Below are 18,575 nucleotides of genomic sequence, written 5' to 3' on the forward strand. Positions count from 1 at the left end.
CAGAAGCAGGAATCATTCAGCAATATATTCGCAGTAGTTAGAAGGGAAAGGCTTTTACAAAGAAAACAGTGGTGTCTCGTGGCTGTTTTTATTAAAACATCTAGTCGACCATTGTACCAACTCTAAGATCAATTTACTTCAGTAAACTGTGAATGAAATAAGCAGAAGATTCTAGCCCCATCAGCCACATCCCACCACTGTGGTCCTGTTGTTATGTGGGGTGAAGTAGTGGTGACGATCCCTCCTGTTCTGCATTTGTATATTTGTGAGAAAAACCTAGAACTCATTTCCTCCAGAAACCACATCCATATGGCACATAGCAAAGACCATCAGAGAACAGCAGTGGAGGTTTCGTTATATGCTCCAACCAGGTTTGCAAGTGGGGATAAGGAAACATTAGTGATTTTCCTCCCTCTTCCTCTCTCTTTTCTTCTTTTTTTATTCTTTCTCTTCTTTCTTCTATTTAAAACTCTTTTCCTTATGGATTTAGAAAGTGTTCTAAAAGGAAAATCGGCAAAGTCCTATTTTGAGGGAACACACACCATTTTGACATATAACTATATCCATATGCCTTTTTTATATCACTACACAACTGTCAAGTGGCAGATGAGACCGGGTGCTGGTCTTCAAAGTGGGTGTCTCCAAGGACATTCTTTGGTTTGAACTAGCTTAGTTCACCATTTCATGTTATCCAACAACCAAAACAGAGAAGAAAGTTTTCCTTCTGTAGTCCTGGCCCAAATGAGTGGCAGGGTGTAGCCTCCATCTGCAATTTTCCATGAAGTCCTCCCCGGGTCCAATTTACATGATATCTAGAGTTCTGGGGCTCCGGGGAATGCATGCTCAAAAAATAATGCCTGCGGTGATTGATCTCAGATTGACCAGGATGAGGTAGTGAGCAACTGAAGCCATGCATGTGGCAAATTTATATATATTATTTTTCCCTCATACACTTTTTAATTTGCTGTCTGGAGCCTAATTTTTTTCCCCCCTCACATGGGTGGTTTAAAGGAAAACTCACCTTTATGATTTTCCAGCCATTTTTTTTTTCAGCCTGTCCTATTATTTGCTTTTTGGTAATCACCTTAACGGGTGGCTGAGTGGGGCTCATGTATGAAAAGACCTCCTCGTGTTGTACAAGGCAGAGATTATGCTCATGGGAAAAATACAAGTCTTCAGATGCAAGGTTCTCTCTCCCAAAGTGAGCAGCTCAGGTTACAATGCCCGACACTGTATCACCTGCATAGTGGGCCACGGCAGCCGTGTTTTCAGTTGCTTTTCACTGTCTGGAATTTTATGCAGTGACTGTAGCCAAGAACCTTTGGAATATCTCTCTCTGGTCAAGCCAAAAGGATAGGAGGAAAAGTCCTTTGAAAATTAAACCTATCTGGTGCTAGCTAGTAGCCAATCCAGCAAAACTTCTAACCCAGCTCCTACCCTTTATACCCTGCTTTCATCTTTGGGGTTTGGGGTTTTTATACAGTCGTAGAGTGGTAGAGAAGGTGGCTGTCTGGTGTGTTTAGGGTTCCTTGCTATTTCAAATTCTTTGAAGAACGCTTGTTTCCTTCAGTTTATTAAACTAGCTCATAAACACACCCATCATCAAGCCTCATGATGTGTGATTACTCGATATATTTTAAAATATTAAAAAAAATCAATTGTGCTGTCCCCTTTCTCCTTCTGCCTCCTCCTTGTCTGTCTCACTCTACTGTGAGGCACTGGGAGTAGAGTGTGTGTGTGTGTGTGTGTGTGTGTGTGTGTGTGTGTGTGTGTGTCTGGGAGGAAGACAGACTCCCTACCTGTAAATGGCTTGCTATTATTAGACGTTCAGTTACCAGGGGTTATGTAAGACAATTGAAGCTCTGTTTTTTAACAGAGACATGATTCATGCTGCTTGTAGTAACAGTAACCACCTCCAAACGAGACAGAAACCAGACGCAGACAAAGGCTGGAGAAATCAATGCGGACTCGGTGCAGCCATTCTGCTGATACCCTCTGCCTTTCAATCAGAGCAGCACTTAGGTTATCAGGAGAGGAGGCTCCTGCTCATTCTGGGTCTTTTCTGTCTCCTGGGGCTGCCGGGTAAAATCATGTGGGCTGGCAAGGCGTGCGAGAGAAAACCAGGCCTTGGGAGCAGTGCAGTCTGACCTTCCTCCCCAGCTCCCTGGATGGACTGTCCCCGGGGTCTCCCCAGTGTTTCAGATACACTGAAGGAACAGGGATTGTCACCTGCCCTGTGGCTCAGGATCCTCTGGAGCTCCTGCTCAGAAAGGTTTGGAACTGGGAGGTTTGGCTCACCCACTCAAGGAACTTTGCTCGAGTGAGGCTCTGCGGCAGGCCGACAGAGTGGGATTTGACTGATTTATTACCGTTTCTCCAAAAACCTGAATGGAAATGGACTGCGCTGTCAACTCCCACACACACAGGGGACCCATTGCTAATTCTTCCAGTATTCATTCTTCGAGACTACAGTGATTCAGTACTTCGCAGAATGCAAAGTCCTTGCACATGTTCAGCTGACTTGAGCCTCACAACTTCATATAAGATAGGCAAAGCACACATGTTTAATCAATACTGTTTTACAGGTGAGAGGTTTTATGGCTGGAAGGTAATTATGCTATTCATTGATTCCTTGCTCTTGATTTTATAAGGTTCAGGAAAGTTGACTTGACCATCGTCACAACAGCTAGTTCTTATCAGATCCAGAAGATGAGGCAGGCCTTCTGATTCTCCACCTAGTTCTCTGCTACTCAGACTTGCTACAGAGCTCTTTGGCAGCCATGGTATTTTCAGAAAAAAAGGGGGGTGGTGGTGAGGTTTCCTCTAAAAACCTTGGTTTTAGACTAAGCTGTACTCTTCATTATCTGGGCAACCCAGAACGTAAAAGTAAACACCTATTTTTACCACAAAAAGAAGAGACTAAGATATTTTACCATAGAAATGGCCCATGGCTCTCAGAAAGCAGTAGCCTTGACCCAGTGGCCTCTCACACATCTAAAAGGCAGGCCACCGTTCATTTTCACTCTCAAATGTGTAAATTGTCCAAAAAGGCAACTCTAAACAGGAGCATGACAGAAAATATCAAAGCCATTTAGCTTCACTAACCCAAAATCTCCCCTAATAAAAATTCCAGTTTTAAAAATATTTCTTCATTGACTACTACTACTAATAAATATTGTAATACACTCTTAGGAATTTTAACTAAGGACCAACACAGAGTTTTCTTTTACAGAATCTTTACCATTATCCTACTATTTTTCACACATTACATAATACAGTCTATACCTATTTTAGAGTAAACATAAGTAAACATTCTCATTTATAAATAGTTTTTAACTAAATCTTTTGTTTGTATAACACTTTTTATCCAGGAAGGTAGCAAAATACTTCACAGACTGTACTTTAATTAAGTACATTTTCTCTTTTGCTAAAACATGAAATCATTTGTTGCTGCAGTTTGAAGAAAGGAAGCTATACTGACTTCTCTCACGTAATAAAACTCCCTGACTAGGTATCAAGGCATTAAATTTCTAGTCCTAGACTCACTATGAACTCTCGACCAGGGAACCTGTTCAGACCCAACTTCAGATAACATCTAATCTGAAAAACTCAAAGCCCTTTAATATCTGGTTATTGCGCACTTGCCTGAGACGTATAGCTGCTGTATGTTCTTATGTCCTGTGGCAATAAGAAGTTTATGGGAAAGAGGGAATTCATCATTTGGGGGCTGCATGTTGTGCTGCTGGTAGCCAAGCCGCCTCGACCTCTCCAGGGTAATATGTCTCCACACGGATCCAAAGAGAGAGTTGGAATATGAGTGGAAGGAAGAGCGCATGCAATCCTCTGACATTCGGCAGGTGGCTGCCTGGTCTATTCTGTATACCAGGCACATTGTGAGCAGTGGGTCCTTGCACAATACTGCCCCTGACTTCCCTGCATAGGGGAACAACCTTTTCTTCTTCATTAGGTTACCATGATTTAATGACCATGAATGGTAATCTCACCATTGGTAGAGAGGCATTCCAGAGATACCTTTCATGGGTCCTTTGATGATCCTAGGTGATTTTACCCTTCTCCCCATTTGGTGTCAACTAATGCAAATTCCTGTTTTCACTTAAAGACAGAGCTGCCTTTGCTCATCTCCATCTACTCTTCATCTCCTCAAAGCATGTGTGTTATCATTTGAAGAGGTGATAATAGTGAGGGTAGGTGGTATTTCTTCCCAACAAGGTGATAGTACATTTCACCTGGGTCTGTAGCATAATAAACTATCCCAATAGCTACAGAAATCACATTCTGTTCACCCATGTCCCAAATGTCCTCTGCCTCTATCTACAGTAACCTTTACTATGGTTAGAGACCCATAGCATGCACAGAGGACTGCATAGTGTGCTGGAGTTTCTGTAACATGTAAAACAAGATCCACGCCCTACAGAATCGACATTCTCCCCAAAAATATAGAAAATAGGTGTTAGACAATAGCCATTTATTTTAGTGCTCACTGAGTGGCAGAGCTCAATATGGGCAGAGACCGTTTTCACAAGGAAAGGTTTCATAAGGAATACATCGTTTCGTGTGGGTCTTGAAGAAGAGGAACGGCCTAGCTGAGGCAAAGGAGATAAAGGCACTTTAAACAGCCAAAATACTATGTTCAGGGTCTCAGAAATACAAATGTGCTCAGTCTTTCCGACACCCTGTAAGTCAACTGGGTTAGACCAAATGGAGTATTGACAGAAAGGAAATCTGAGAGGGCCTATTTGATATAGATTCAATGAACTTACATACCCAGGCTAAAGTATTTGGAACCAGGGAAATCCATTAAAACATCTTTGTCTAAGTATATTCTGAGGTCGATAAGTGTTCCATTGAAAAGGGCGGGGGATGGTCTGTAATCTAATAAGTTTGGGCAGTGCTGGGGTCTTCAGCACCTTTAATGTCTTTATGTGCCTTATATAAGTTTGCAAGAGAAACATATTGCATGCAGCGTTTCCCATATTTCTTTAAACAAGGAACTTTCTTTGAGGTGCATCTTGAAGTTCTAGTGTTCTATAAAACCCATCTTGAGATATGCCACCTGGAAATATTCTGAAGGGCAGGAGTTGAAGGTGGGACAAAACACTGTATTGTGATGATTAATCTGGTACTATTATAAATGGACATGTCATCGGCTACAGAGAACAAGATATGATTGACAGAACCAAAGGGAAGAAGAAAGATCAGAAGTTAAGAGGACAACCTCCAAGATAGGAAGAGAATGTGGAAAGAGGTGTAGGTATATCCTGAGGAAACAAAATGATGAAAACTCAGAGATACTGGACATGAGAGCCAGTAAGCTTACCACACTGGATGGTCTAGATTGTCTTACAAATGTGGGAGGCAAGGTCATCAACTGAAGAAGAAAATGGAGAATAAGCTTGATAAAGTAGGACGTGCTAAGAAAACTATTGGAGGCTTGTATTAAGAAGCAACCCTGAGCAGGAGTGAGGGTCCAGATGACATGCATGTGTCAGGTTTTGTTCTGAGAGTGCAAGAGAATGACAAGTGGTGATATGGATTCAGGGTTGCAGAACATGAGAAAAAAGACCCTGTATACAGAAGGTCAGGGAGCAAGGAAATCTGGAGCGTTCTTGAGAACAGTGTTGAAATGGTTGATCCTGGAGTAAAGTCAGACTGGACAAAGACATCCAGTGAAGCCAGCAGGAGCCGACTAGTAGGCCAGGAGCAAAGAAGAGATTCCTTGGGCTTTGAGGAAGGGGAGTTCTCCAGCTGGGGTTGGAACACTTAATGTCAAATGTGAAACCTGCAAAGAGTCCATTGGAATGAAGATGAGGGCTACAAAGTAGCTGGAGAAGGATGGTGGTAAAGATCTATGGAAACAATGGTAATGAGTTTTGGATTGAAGCATCGATCAAAGTAGAGGGAGGGAACATAAATCAAATGTGGAAGGTTTTGAAGAAAGGTTAAAACAGGTACAAGAAGGCAGCAGAGGACTATGATGGAGAGTTGAGTACAAACCCCTGGCGAGGAGCTCAATGAACAGGGGTGGGATGCAGGCAGGAGAGCACTAGCTGGTGTAGATTAAGATGTAGAGCACTGTGGCTAAAACCTGGCCTTAAAGCCCTGCTTTGCTACCATCTGGCTCTATGACTATGGTAAATATTCTTATTTTTCCTAAAATGTCAGTTTCTTCATCTGTAAAATCAGAATATAATTCCTACTCCTAAGGAATGATTATAAGAAATAAAGTTAAGCAGGGGCACCTAGGTGGCTCAGTCAATTAAGTGTCTGCCTTCAGCTCAGGTCATGATCCCAGGGTCCTGGGATCAAGCCCTGCTTCGGACTCCCTGCTTGGTGGGGAGTCTGCTTCTCTCTCTCTTCTCTGCTTGAGCTGTTTCTCACTATCTCTGTCGCTATATCTCTCTCTCTCTCAAATAAATAAATAAATAAATAAATAAATAAATAAATAAATAAATAAATAAAATCGAGGGACACCTGTGTGGGTCAGTGGTTGAGTGTCTGCCTTTGGCTCAGGGCATGATCCTAGGGCTCTGGGATCGAGTTCCACATCAGGCTTCCCGCAGGGAGCCTGCTTATCCCTCTGCCTGTGTCTCTGCCTCTCTCTGCATGTCTCTCATGAATAAATAAATAAAATCTTTATAAATAAATAACTAAATCTTTTAAAAAAAAAAAAAAAAAAGGAAAAGAAAGCTAAACAATGTATGGAAAGTGCCCAACATAAACACCTGCCACCCAGTCAGCACTCAGTTAATGGTACGGTAGAGATGATGGAAGCAGGAAAAGGGGAGTGATGTTCACTTGGAGACGGTGGCAGTGTGTGTTCTTCAGGATAATGTCACTTTGATGTTTCTCAGTACTTGTTTCTCCATTTAGCCAGAAACCGTAATGACTAGTCCAGAACACGTACTCCGTGCAAGAAGCAAGGTACAGATAACTCCGATATTACACAAATAACACGCTGCACCATAAGTCATGTCCCTGTTGGAATCCTCATTACATAGTTTAAAATGGCCTTCTAACCAGGACCTGTGGCAGGCTTGCTGATGGGGAAGATTCCAGTGCAAAGTGACTTAGAGAAGGAGTTCCCATTGCCAGTTATCCATTAAAACCAGAAAAATTATTACTGCCTATATGTGTGTGTCTACATAGGGATATGTGATATGTATATGAGTATTGAAATAGATATCTCTCACCTGATGCAGAGATCTCTTAGTTTAAAATTAAGAATCAACTGTACCTGATAGCTCAAAGTCTCCTGGGACATGCAAGTGTTATTAGCAGAGTTTGTGAATTGTCAAAGAGGAATCAAGAGGTCTCTATGGAGAAAATTAACATAGATTTAATGTGACAAACAGCAGGACCTTCTATTGGCAAGGCCATCCCAGGGGTCTTCAAGCCATCAGACGTATTTCTTCTGGACATGGGTATTAACTAGTGATTAATTAAAGAGCTTAAAAAAATTTTTTTTTAAAAGGACCTAAAGTATTTTAAAGTAAAACATTTATTATAGCATTGGAAAGTGAAGATGGGGCTGATGACTTGTTTGTCTGGCCGTGATGACTTTGGTGCCTTATTAAACGGTTTTTATTACCACTTTCCAGAGAGGTGGGGTTAGTGATGTGGACTTGGGAATTCATTTCAGGTAATTAGTTAAAAAGTTAAAAGTCAAATAGATTTCCTTACAGGTTTAATGGTTTAACAGGTTGATGAGCTACTTAATCTCCACATCTTTCTTCTCGAGGGACTACTGTAGTTTTAAGGACCCTTAAAAATCATAAAATCCACATTTTCTTACAGATGGAAAAGCTGAGCCACCTAGAGGTTAAATGACTCATCCAAGGTCATTGGGCTAGTTCTATAATTTCACTTTCTTCATCCTCTTATTCCCCTTAACTCTCCTTCCTTTTTTCTCTCACCAATATTTTGTGCCCTACTACCACCTCTCTGCTGACTATTTCTTAGATTTACCTTGCCTTTATAAAATTTCTAATGCCTCAAATTATGAGACGTGGGTCTTTGCCAATTAGTAAACCTCCACCACTAATTCATCACTACATTTGGGGCAAAGAAAGGAGGGAAGTGGAACAATTTTAAATTTACTGTGATCTTTGAGACAGCTTTATCTACACCTGGGAATTGCTGTTAGACAATTAAGGTTAGCAAAGCTCATTGAATCTCTCAGAGGAAAGGTGTTATTTGAATTATTACCAGATAATTATTGTTAAAAATAACAATAATGTAAAAAAATAGGAATTTTACATGTTAGAGACATTATCATTTTAATTTCCAATGGGGGTACAGTAGAGCCCTGGGGGATCTAGGAACAATTTTTTTTCATAATGTGCTCTATGCCAGAAACTCCTTGAATTCTATCTAATGCCTGATGACCTGACAAACTGGCCCAGAATCAGAAGCCAGTCGTGCCGTGTGAGCTGTTAGCCAAGTTGTTCAGCTTGAACTCCTCCTTCCAAAACAGTAGGAAGGCAAGTGTCAGACATGAGACCTGTGGTACCCAGACCAGTGTCATCAGTATCACTTGGGAGCTTTCTAGAAATGCAGAATCACAGACTCATTCCCAGACATGCTGACTCAGAAATCCTGCATGATTCATTTGTTCATTAGTCTGAGAAGACCGATAAAAGATCTTCTCGTCTTCAAATAGAAAGGAACTTAGGAAGGAGCTCCACTTACTGATAGTTGCTGAAAGAGCTCCTTCACGTGAGGTCTGTGCTCCTAGTTTTTTCAGTAGCTCTGAATCATCATGGAAATAGCATAAGCGTCTTTCTTATGCTGATGTCACAGTAGGAACTAGAAACATGTCGCTGTGATGGAACAGTTGTTGTAGAGTAAGGAAAACAACAACAACAACAACAAACAAAAACAGAACAACTCCCTCCTCCCAGATTTAAAGTCAGAGCAATCTGGCTCATATCTGACCTTGAATTCTGACCTCACTATCCACAGAATGGATACTTGAGCTCTCTTTGTCTCACTTTTCCTCATCTGTAAAATGGGCATACTAATACCTACAGCACAGCATTGCTGTGAGGATTCAAGGAGCATGTATTTGCATGTAAAAATATTCCCCATCCAGTGCCTAACAAAATGTAGCCATCTAACAAATGGTAGCTATTATTGTTACTATTATCTTTTTTGTAAGCTTTGGTCATGAAGGGGCCCCATCTGTCATTTTAGAATGATTTGGTGTGATTTCCAAAGAATGGGAAGAGCCACACTGAAATGAGACCTCCACAGAAAATTCCTTGAGGTGATGTGTGGCCTTGTGTTACATAACAGCTCTGCTCTCCAAGGGCTTCCAAGGCAGAGCTGCAGAGACGTCAACAATAAAACAGACTGGAATGGAAATGACCCACTGTCTCCTCTGCCTCTGACACCATCAAGAACTCTGCCAGCTGGGTTCCAAGAGCAGATTCTTTATTACAGTGATGATGTAAGAGGCACAGAGAACAGCTGGATTTCCAGACTCCGGGAAGAATGTGTAGCCCCAGCAGCCTCTCAGAATTATCCTTTGACTTAAAAACTATGTACATTGGATATGGAAGTCATTGCAAGAGAATAAATATGAAACCTCATGAAGTCATTCTCACCGAGTCTTTTTTAGAGCATCCCCACCCTTTAAGCAGTAAAACATGACACACTACGCAGTAGTTCTGATTAATAGGCCCCTAGGTGTGTGCTGAGGCGTGCAGGGAAGTGAGGAGAGGGGGAGAGGTGACCGTTTGCCAAAAAATGAAAGGAAGATTACAGCAGCAGGATGTGGGGCTGGGAAAGAGTTTAGATTCAAGGACAGAAAGATTATGTCTCCATTTAATTATAAAATGCACAGTTTAAGCCAAATGTTAGGCATATTTAAAATGCACATTTATCTGATTACACAATGGATTCGTATGCTTCCAGGTGATTTTTCATTGCAATGTACTAGACATACCGGTCAGTGATATCCTTTATCGTTTTAACGTAGTTGCCGTGGGGAGAAAAGAGAAAGGAAGCTGTGTCTGGTGAAGTGTTGATAACCTGTCCAGCCATAAGATGGTTTAGTAAGAACTATAGAGAGCTCTTGAGCCCAGTTTGCCATTTACGTGGCTACTGGGGTGTTGCTATTGAATAGATGTCTCAGTGCATAGCATGGCTCCCCCATATTGGCCAAAAAGGATCTGATTCATAGTACCGAGTTCTTCCTCTGGTGAGTAACACTAAGTTAAGTACTCACCTGGGAGAGGCAGATGAAGTCATGTAGTGCTGGAGGGCTAACATTTAAGAGCTGAGCTTTCCTGGCCAAGGAAACACCACCGTGATTCCCTGGCAAAGTCTGGTTTTCTCACCTAGGTAAACGCCGTTATCCCACATGTTTTCTGGGGAGAGCTTTTCATCTTTGGGCAAAAGGAAAGAATTCTGCTTGAGGATGAGGATAGAAAGGAGATTAAACAATGATACTTCTTCTATCGGGAGGGGAAAAGAAGGGAAGAAAGTTAGGGCAGACTTGGGAGCACTCATCTATGCCTTTCCCCAGGTAAATTGATGATACAGTGAAAGAAAAATCAGGGAAAATTTAGCCAAACTTATAAGATCAACCCCAGGCAAAAACTAGGTGGAAAAGACACGCTGACGTGAGTCGCATAATAGCAGGATTGCCAGTGGCCTCTGTTTCCACAAGGTCAGAATTTAACCAGAGAATTACTGGGGCATGTTTTCACCAAGAACTTCAGCTGAACCCACTGCTTCTGTAAAGCGTGAGAAATTCCTTCATCCTGGTTTTCACCCTGAGTTTATCACCCTGTGGTAGCATTTGCAATATTGTCATAATTGTTTCTGCTGACGGTGTTAGAAAGGTTCGCTTCCTTGTTCTTTAAATCCACCCTCATTTTTTAACATTATTTATCTACAAAAGGATATTTATTATTTCAGTGTACTGAAGTGAATAAGTGAAGCACATTTCTTTATATTTTGGGACCCAATATATCCTTGCTGGCTGTGCACCCCCCCGAGCCCCTCATTCTCTCTGGTCCGGTCACTATTGATGGTCTACTGGGCCTGTTGGTGCTGAGCAAGCACTGGCAGATGTTTAAAGATCTGTGACCTTTTCTATCAGTGATAGCTGTTCAACCAGGAGCAAGGATGTGGCCTTGAGCAAGTCCGTTCCCTTAATCTCATCTGAAAAATGAGAGGCGATGAGCTTTCAGGTCTTTCCAATTCAGTCTCAGTTTCCATGACTCGAAGTAAGAATCTTGATTCCTTTTAACTTTGGCTCAGCAGACATCAGCTGAGCACAAATCTCCGTGTAAGGCACTGCATACTTTAGAGTACGCAAAGTAAAAATCGTCTCTGCTTCCTAGGAGCTTATAGAGGGGGAGCCAAGTTGCACAAATAATTACTAGAGTTCACAGAACATGCAAAGCGAGTCATGCAGAAAGTGCCTGAGGACTCAGCTAGGGCACTTTCCTTTGGGAAATGCTTCATAAGTGAGGTGGTATCTGGATGGGAAAGAGTGGGACTTCACTTCCACTGCAAAAAATGGAAATTAGATTGAGGCTACATTGTGGGGGCCTTGAATGCCAAACTGAGAAGTTTGAATTTAATCCAGTGGGCAAAGAGCAAAGGAGTGATATATTTAGAATGGTATTCAAGAAAAATTAATGTGGTAGTGGTGTGAAGGATGGGCTAAAAGTAAAAAGAACCTGGAAGAAGTGAAGCCATTGAGAGGCTCTCATGAAAGTCCTGGCATAGGTGACAGAGGGATAAACAGGTGTTGGGATAGAAAGTAGGTACTGATTTAGGAAGCACAGCCTCAGCACAAACCACATCTCTTGGCCATCGATTGACATTGAGAAGCAAAAGAGAAGGAGGACTTGAAGCTGACTCCTCCATTGTAGGACCAAGTAACTGGGTGGAGATGGTAGGAAATGGAACATGGCAGGAAATGGGAACATATTTTCAGGGAGAGACCATGAATTCTGTTTTAAAATTCTGAATTAGAAGTGCCTGTGCAGTATTTGATGGAGGTGTGAGCTTCTCAGAGTGAGAAGCCCTGTCTTATTCATCTTTTCCAGGTGCCTGATAGATGCTATGCAAACACTGAATGAATGAATGAATGAATGAATGAATGAACAAGCAAATGAGTGAATGAACCAATAACCAGAGGTTATTAAGAATATGGATCTGGAGCTCTGCAGACAAGCAGGAACTAAAGATAGCCATGTGGGTGTTCTCTATGGAGAAGTGATTGTTGAGGTCATGCAGGGTGGGTGTAGGCAAAGATGAAGAAGACAGTCTTGAGGGATATCTACATTTAGGGAACAGGAGGGAGAAGACAAGCCAGGAAAGGAGGCAGATGAGCTGAGGGGTAGAAGGAAAGTCAGGGTAATGCAGTGTCCTGGTGAGAAAGGAGGACAGTTTGGGGAATAATGTGGTCATCGGGGCTCAGTGTGGCCCAAAGGGCAAGGCCTGGGATATGGACCTCTGGGTGCGAGGCTGGAGACGATGGTCGGCCCGGGAGCCCCTAAGGCTGAGCGCCACGTGTGAGGACACAGGAGACAGCGGAGACCTTGAAGTGAGGGGCAGGGGCACAGCACGAGCTCAGACGTGGCCAGCTCAGTGACGTTTTTAGAGCAGAAGAGAACTGGGCACTAAAGTAGGGGAGGCTACCGTGGAGCCAAGAACACCGAAACAGTCGTGACAAGGTGGAAGGACACCTCCCCCTTACACCCCAGCTTCCATCTCCCCACCACGAAATCAAGCCCGTGTGCACAGACAGGGTGCTGCTGAAGATCTCAGACCCCCCGGAGCCCGGGCCACATCCTCTCTTCTGCCCCCACCACCCCTGCTGTCCCACTCGCCGGTGCAAAGGGGCAGGAGCAGACTCGCACCCAAGTCCCTGGGCTCGGTCTCCATGGACACAACTGGTCACCATCACCTGTCGTTTAACGGCCTTATCTTTCTTCCTTGTCTGCTCTAGATGCAGCCGCTCTCTGTTCCCTGCCCCAATGAACATCTGCACTAGGCCCAAGCCTCGGAGTGATTTACCTGAAGAGTGACACCATTTATTTGGAAACTACTGTGAGTACATTATGCCTCCAGTGAAAGGCTTCTTAATTCACTTAGTTTGATTTAAAAAAAAAAAAATCTGCCTCCCACAATTGTAAATGCAGGTGAAATTTCTGATGGCTTCATGTCTTGATCGCAGTGAGGTTGCAAGACCCAATGCCGAGGTGCCCACAGCGGCCCTTAGCTGCCAGCCTGCGGTGCCCGCCCTGAGCAGCACATGCCCTTCTCACCAGATGACTGTGCGGGGCCGGATCCAGATGTTCTTTGCAGGGACTGGGGCTGTTCCGCTTGGTCGTCTGCACCCTCCCCGGAATGGTGGCAACTCCCACCCGATCTCTTGGCCCCTTGTCACCTTCCGTGCCATTCTGTTGAATTGCACTGCTACTTGTCATTTCATGGCACCCTGGTCAAGGCCAGGAGCCGGCTTCCCTCACCGGCATCTCCCTGTCGTCGGAGTTGCATCTCTGAGCCAGTGTTGTTGTTTCCTCGCCACTCTGTGGGGCCATGGCCCAGCCTGGGGACTTGGGGCTCCTTCAGCCACGTCTCTCGCCATTGCCCCCAGCTCAGCCCTGCCCTCCGGATGCATGGCTCTGTGCGTGAGGCTGTTCCCTCCATGCCAGGCATTTACATAGAAGTACAGCCCTTACAAGGCAAGGTGCAGAAACAAGTTGGGTTGGGAGGTATGATGCCTACAGGACGATACTTATGAAAGATTGATATCAAGTATTCATTAACCATTGCTAAAAGTAACAGATGAATATATGCTTTTTTAAATGAAAAAGCCAGAAATCTGAATTATTTAGAGGCTATGCATGCAAAATAACTTAATTATATATTTTAAGACAACACCTCATTCTAGTTGTAGTCTCAGGTTTTCCTATATATGGTATGAGGCAGGTGATGGGATGGGGTTTGACAGACATCTCTGTTACTGGAAAACAGTAACCCTGGGAGAGCCACATCCCTCTTAGGCTTTCAGGTAGGATTTTCACATTCACATTTTCCCTGTCTTCAGTTATTTGGGCATAAATCACACCCAAAGGGACAAAGTCTGAGTTTCTGTTTTGCTTTGTTTTGCATTGCTTTTCATCTTTAATGCTTTGAGTCACCAGGATTGTAATGAGTGGTAGTAGAGTGTGAGTGGCAGGCAGGCTTGCCTGGCCAGCACGGGGATGGGGACCACCAGAGTGATGTGCAGTACTACTGGGTCAGGGCGCTGGGAACTAAAGACGTGACAGAAAATAAAAACTAATTTCTCCATACCCATGCAAGAAACTTACTTGTATATTTTCATCCTCAAGTTGAAGTACAAGGAGTGCCTTAGAAATTCCCACATCTGGATGGTGTTCTGGGGTTTTCTGCATTACGGGGTCACTGTACTGGAGTAAGTAGCACCACTGGGCTAGGGTGTAAACTGGGTTCCCAGGTTCTTTTGTTTTTAAGATTTTATTTATTTATTCATGAGAGACACAAAGAGGCAGGCAAAGACATAAGCAGAGGGAGAATCAGGCTCCATACAGGAAGCCTGATGTGGGACTCGATCCTGGGACCGTGGAATCACGCCCTGAGTGGAAGGCAGGTGCTCAACGCTGAGCCACCCAGGCATCCCGGCTCCCAGGTTCTGTTCCTTTGGTAGAGGGAAGAGTCTTTACCACTCCTACCTTCCTGCAGAAAACTCAAATCCAGACCCAGAAATTACAACCTAGAGTTTCCTGAAATCACGGGGAGACCTACCAGTGAGCCTCCGTTTCTGCCCTAGGAAGCATTTTACCTGTGCACAACACCACGTCCTACCTGTGCAACAGGTCCTACCAGTGACAGACTGGGCTCTCAATTTTGCAGGCTCTGCTTTTCAGAAACTCAGCTCTTTCATATAGAAAGAAGAAACAAGAGTAAAGCTTACATACTGGCTAGATACAAAAGCAATAAGGTGAATAAAGCACAAAAATGTGGACTAACCACAAAATTCCTGAGGGTTGACCATGTCCTGGGCCAGGTGTCAAGGCTTGGGGGTGGGCAGGGAGGGGACAAGTGTTAGATTTTAAAACCTACCCACTCCCACACCGCTTGCACAACTATGCTAAGCAGCTGCCTACTTATTTGGACTGTTGTGATCGTTAAATGAGATAATATGTGTATAATGTCTAGCACAGCAGAAGTGAATATATTTACTTGACCAACTGAAATTCACTGGGCAGTTTGCTACGTGCCGGACACTGTTCTGGAAACTAGGGATGTGGCAGCAAAGAAAACACACAAATAGGGCAGCCTCAGTGGCACAGCGGTTTAGTGCCACCTGCAGCCCAGGGTGTGATCCTGGAGGCCAGGGTTCGAGTCCCTCGTCAGGCTCCCTGCATGGATCCTGCTTCTCCCTCTGCCTGTGTCTCTGCCTCCCTCTGTCTCTTTCTGTGTCTCTCATGAATAAATAAATACAATCTTTAAACAAAAAAAAAGAAAAGAAAAGAAAACACACAAATATCCCGGCTCTCACAGAGCCCACATGCAGTCTTCATCCCCCACAAAGGGCAAATAGACCAGATAGGTTCATGGACCCTGAGAGAACTGACTTCATTTTCTTTTGCTGTGTCTTTCTTTCCAGAAAGTAAGATCGAGAGGGAAGGGTAAAGGCAAGGGAGAAGAGTAAGAAGCGGCCCGCTGATTAGTCTCCCCTCTACACACACACAAAACCCCTGAGCCCTCCTCTGCCCTGGTATGTGGCCCAGGAGGCCGCCTTTCTGGACTGCACTCCCCAGGCTCTCTTTCACTCTGGCTTCCCTTTGAATTTGGCCAAAAGGAACATCCGTGAAGGATGTGCGAGGAGGAGGAGAGTGAGGGCACGGTATTGATTCGTCCAGACCCCCTTCTAACTGCAGTTCTGACTGGACGCAGAGAATGCCATGCCTTCCTTGCCCCTTGGATTTAACAGTTGAAAGCTGAGATTTAAAGTCCTCCCCCCGCCCCCACCCGCTGCTAGTGCTAGTGCTGGTGCTTCACCCTCCCTCAGGCACCCCTTTACCTCCTCTGCACCTTACTGTACAGTCCTTACATTCAACTCTCTCCAGCTAAAACCTGTGAGTGTGCCAGCTGTTTCTTGCCAGGATCCTGACTGATACAGCGAGGGAGAAATACACTGAAAAACACTATAAATCAGCCTTGCCAAGAAGGTAAAAAAAAAAAAAAAATTGAGAGAATAAAATGTTTTAATTATGAAAACATCTTCAATTGGTCTGGGAACATTAGACCAAGTGGTAAAAGGATAAATTGTAAAAGGACGTAATAAGCGAAAGTGCCAAAGGTTGGCTTCGACGAACAGACAATGGTGCCCAGGCTCGATGGGCTTCTCCGGCCCAAGTGTAGCTTGCTCGATCCTCAAGTTCAAGAGGAGTTCTTGGTAGAGCAGCAGCAAAGGCAAACACGTGAACAGAAAGACGGTGTCGGGAAGGTAATACAGTAAGATCAAAGTGTTGAAGAAGAGATGGCTTATCCTTACGTTCTTTCCGCCTCTGCAACAATTACAGTCCATTTGCCCCTGCCAAAGTCTTGACACTAGAAAAAGATTACTAAGACCAAGGAAGTGCCTCCTTAGAGCTGATGAGAACCATAGAACTGATGCCGTCTCATAGCTACCATCATTGAGCACTGACCATGGGCCATCATCACTCTGCCAATCGCTTGGCATGAATTATCTCATTTACTCCTCACATCAGCGCAAGGAGGTAGGTATTATTTCCCCATTATTTCCACCGAGGCCCAGAGAAGCACAGTGACCTGCCTAGGGCCCACAGCTACTTGATGGGAGAGCTGGCTTCCACTGGGGTGGTTTCTTACACCTCTGCTCTCTGCCCCCCCTCCCCAAACACTCTCCTGAGCCTTTTCAGTGTTTTGTTGGGAAAGAGAATAAAGAAATGGTTACCATTCAAAAAAAAAAAAAAAAATTGGGGGAGGGCATCATGGGGCTAAATTGTCATGATTCAATGACTGAGTAATTATTTATCAAAAGGAGGTTCTGACTAATTCTTTCCTATCCAACCAGGCTGATAAGTGGAAGGCATGTTAATGTGCAGGAGAGGGTGGGGGCCCAGTGAAGAGAGAAAATTGGGAGAGCGAGAAAGAAGAGAGCACTCTCCTCTCAACAGCCCCGGGAGCCTGATAAGAGCTCACACAGATAAAATATTTATTTTCCATATGTTGCAGAAGGCATTGCCATCACTGTGTGTGTGCAATATGTGCAAAGAAGTGTGAAATATATACATCAAATGCCACCGATCTGGTTAATTTCCACGCATTTAACATGCCTAATACCTACCATCTCATCAATATGTTTCAATGCATATTTCTTTCCACATGCAATATGTCTAGTCAGGAAAGAGCCAACATCATCCACAACCTCACTCACTGCTACCTTTCAGCCCAAAACTTGTTGCCAGGACCAGCACAATGAGAGTTAAAAACCAGCCACCAGTCACCTTAAAACGCCTTTCCAGTTCCTGAAGCAGCCCTTTTTTTCTCATAAGAGAAACGTTTCCAGTGGGGAGATGAAAATGTTTTTGTTCTCTGTGGACAATCGGGAGATATTCAGTGAGAATGTCAGAACTGACCGTTGAAAGGCAGGTGCCTGCAGCCACACTTTTTTTTTTCTTTTTCTTTTTCTTTCTTTCTTTCTTTCTTTTTTTTTTTTTTTTTTTTTTTTTTTTGAATGCAGGGCTCCACCAGTGTGGCGGGAGGAAGTGCACAATGATTGGTCTGTTCCTCTGTGGAAGTGTTGAGGGTACACCCAGTTTGGGTTTGCATATATTTACGAAACATCTGCCCTTCTCTTGTTCTTAAATCCTTCTCCCTCACCAGCCCCCTTTCCCCTTTCTCCCGGTTTCTTTCTTTGTTGTTGTTGTTGGCTTGTCTAACTTTTTCATTGGAGCTTTCATTTTCCGGTTGAGGGGCGACTTCATCAGAGTGTATAATTTTAACATTGAGGGAGGGAGGGAGGGAGAGAGGGAGGGGAGAGAGAGACAGAGACAGAGACAGAGACAGACAGAGACAGAGACAGAGACAGAATGAGAACTGAAAAGAAAGAAAGAGGCTGAGCGGCCAGAGCTTGGCAAACCAACCTTTGGCATGATGACCGAGAGGAAGGTTCTGGTCTGGTGGGGAGTGTGCCTCTCCGCGGCGCTGCCCCGAGTTGCCTGTGTGCTGCTGCCCTCTAAAGGCTCCAGGGAATAATGCATAGCCAGGGAGGCTTGGACAGGCTTGCCCTCAGATGTGCCATGTTTATGTGATTCGTTTTGCACAGTTAAGGAAGGTATTTTCAATTAATTACCGCAAGATTTGCTCTTTCCTCCTTAATAAACTATGGACTGACTGCAAAAATGGAGTCAACATAGCAGCACCTGTGCATGTCTGCACAGACTGCTGCTGCACTTCCGTGTTTCCGCATTTCTCAGCTCCAGAAAAAGGAGTCCCACCGAACTATTAGGGTGAGCGGGGGAAATGAATTGCTT

At 44.0% G+C, this 18,575-nt stretch overlaps 1 protein-coding gene across 37 annotated transcripts in view; it reads left to right on the top strand.

The window, feature by feature from the left end:
* The window catches only part of ZBTB20 (zinc finger and BTB domain containing 20), a 781,647-nt gene that overhangs the window by 694,478 nt on the left and 68,594 nt on the right, over positions 1-18,575 (top strand). For all 37 annotated transcript variants that reach the window (XM_077884681.1, XM_077884673.1, XM_077884670.1 and 34 more), the window contains one exon: positions 12,992-13,092. The gene's annotated coding sequence lies outside the window, so the exon portion shown is untranslated. The remainder of the gene's footprint in view (positions 1-12,991; positions 13,093-18,575) is intronic.

This window comes from Canis aureus, chromosome 35 (assembly GCF_053574225.1).
Source record: "Canis aureus isolate CA01 chromosome 35, VMU_Caureus_v.1.0, whole genome shotgun sequence".
NCBI classification, from domain to species: Eukaryota; Metazoa; Chordata; class Mammalia; order Carnivora; family Canidae; genus Canis; species Canis aureus.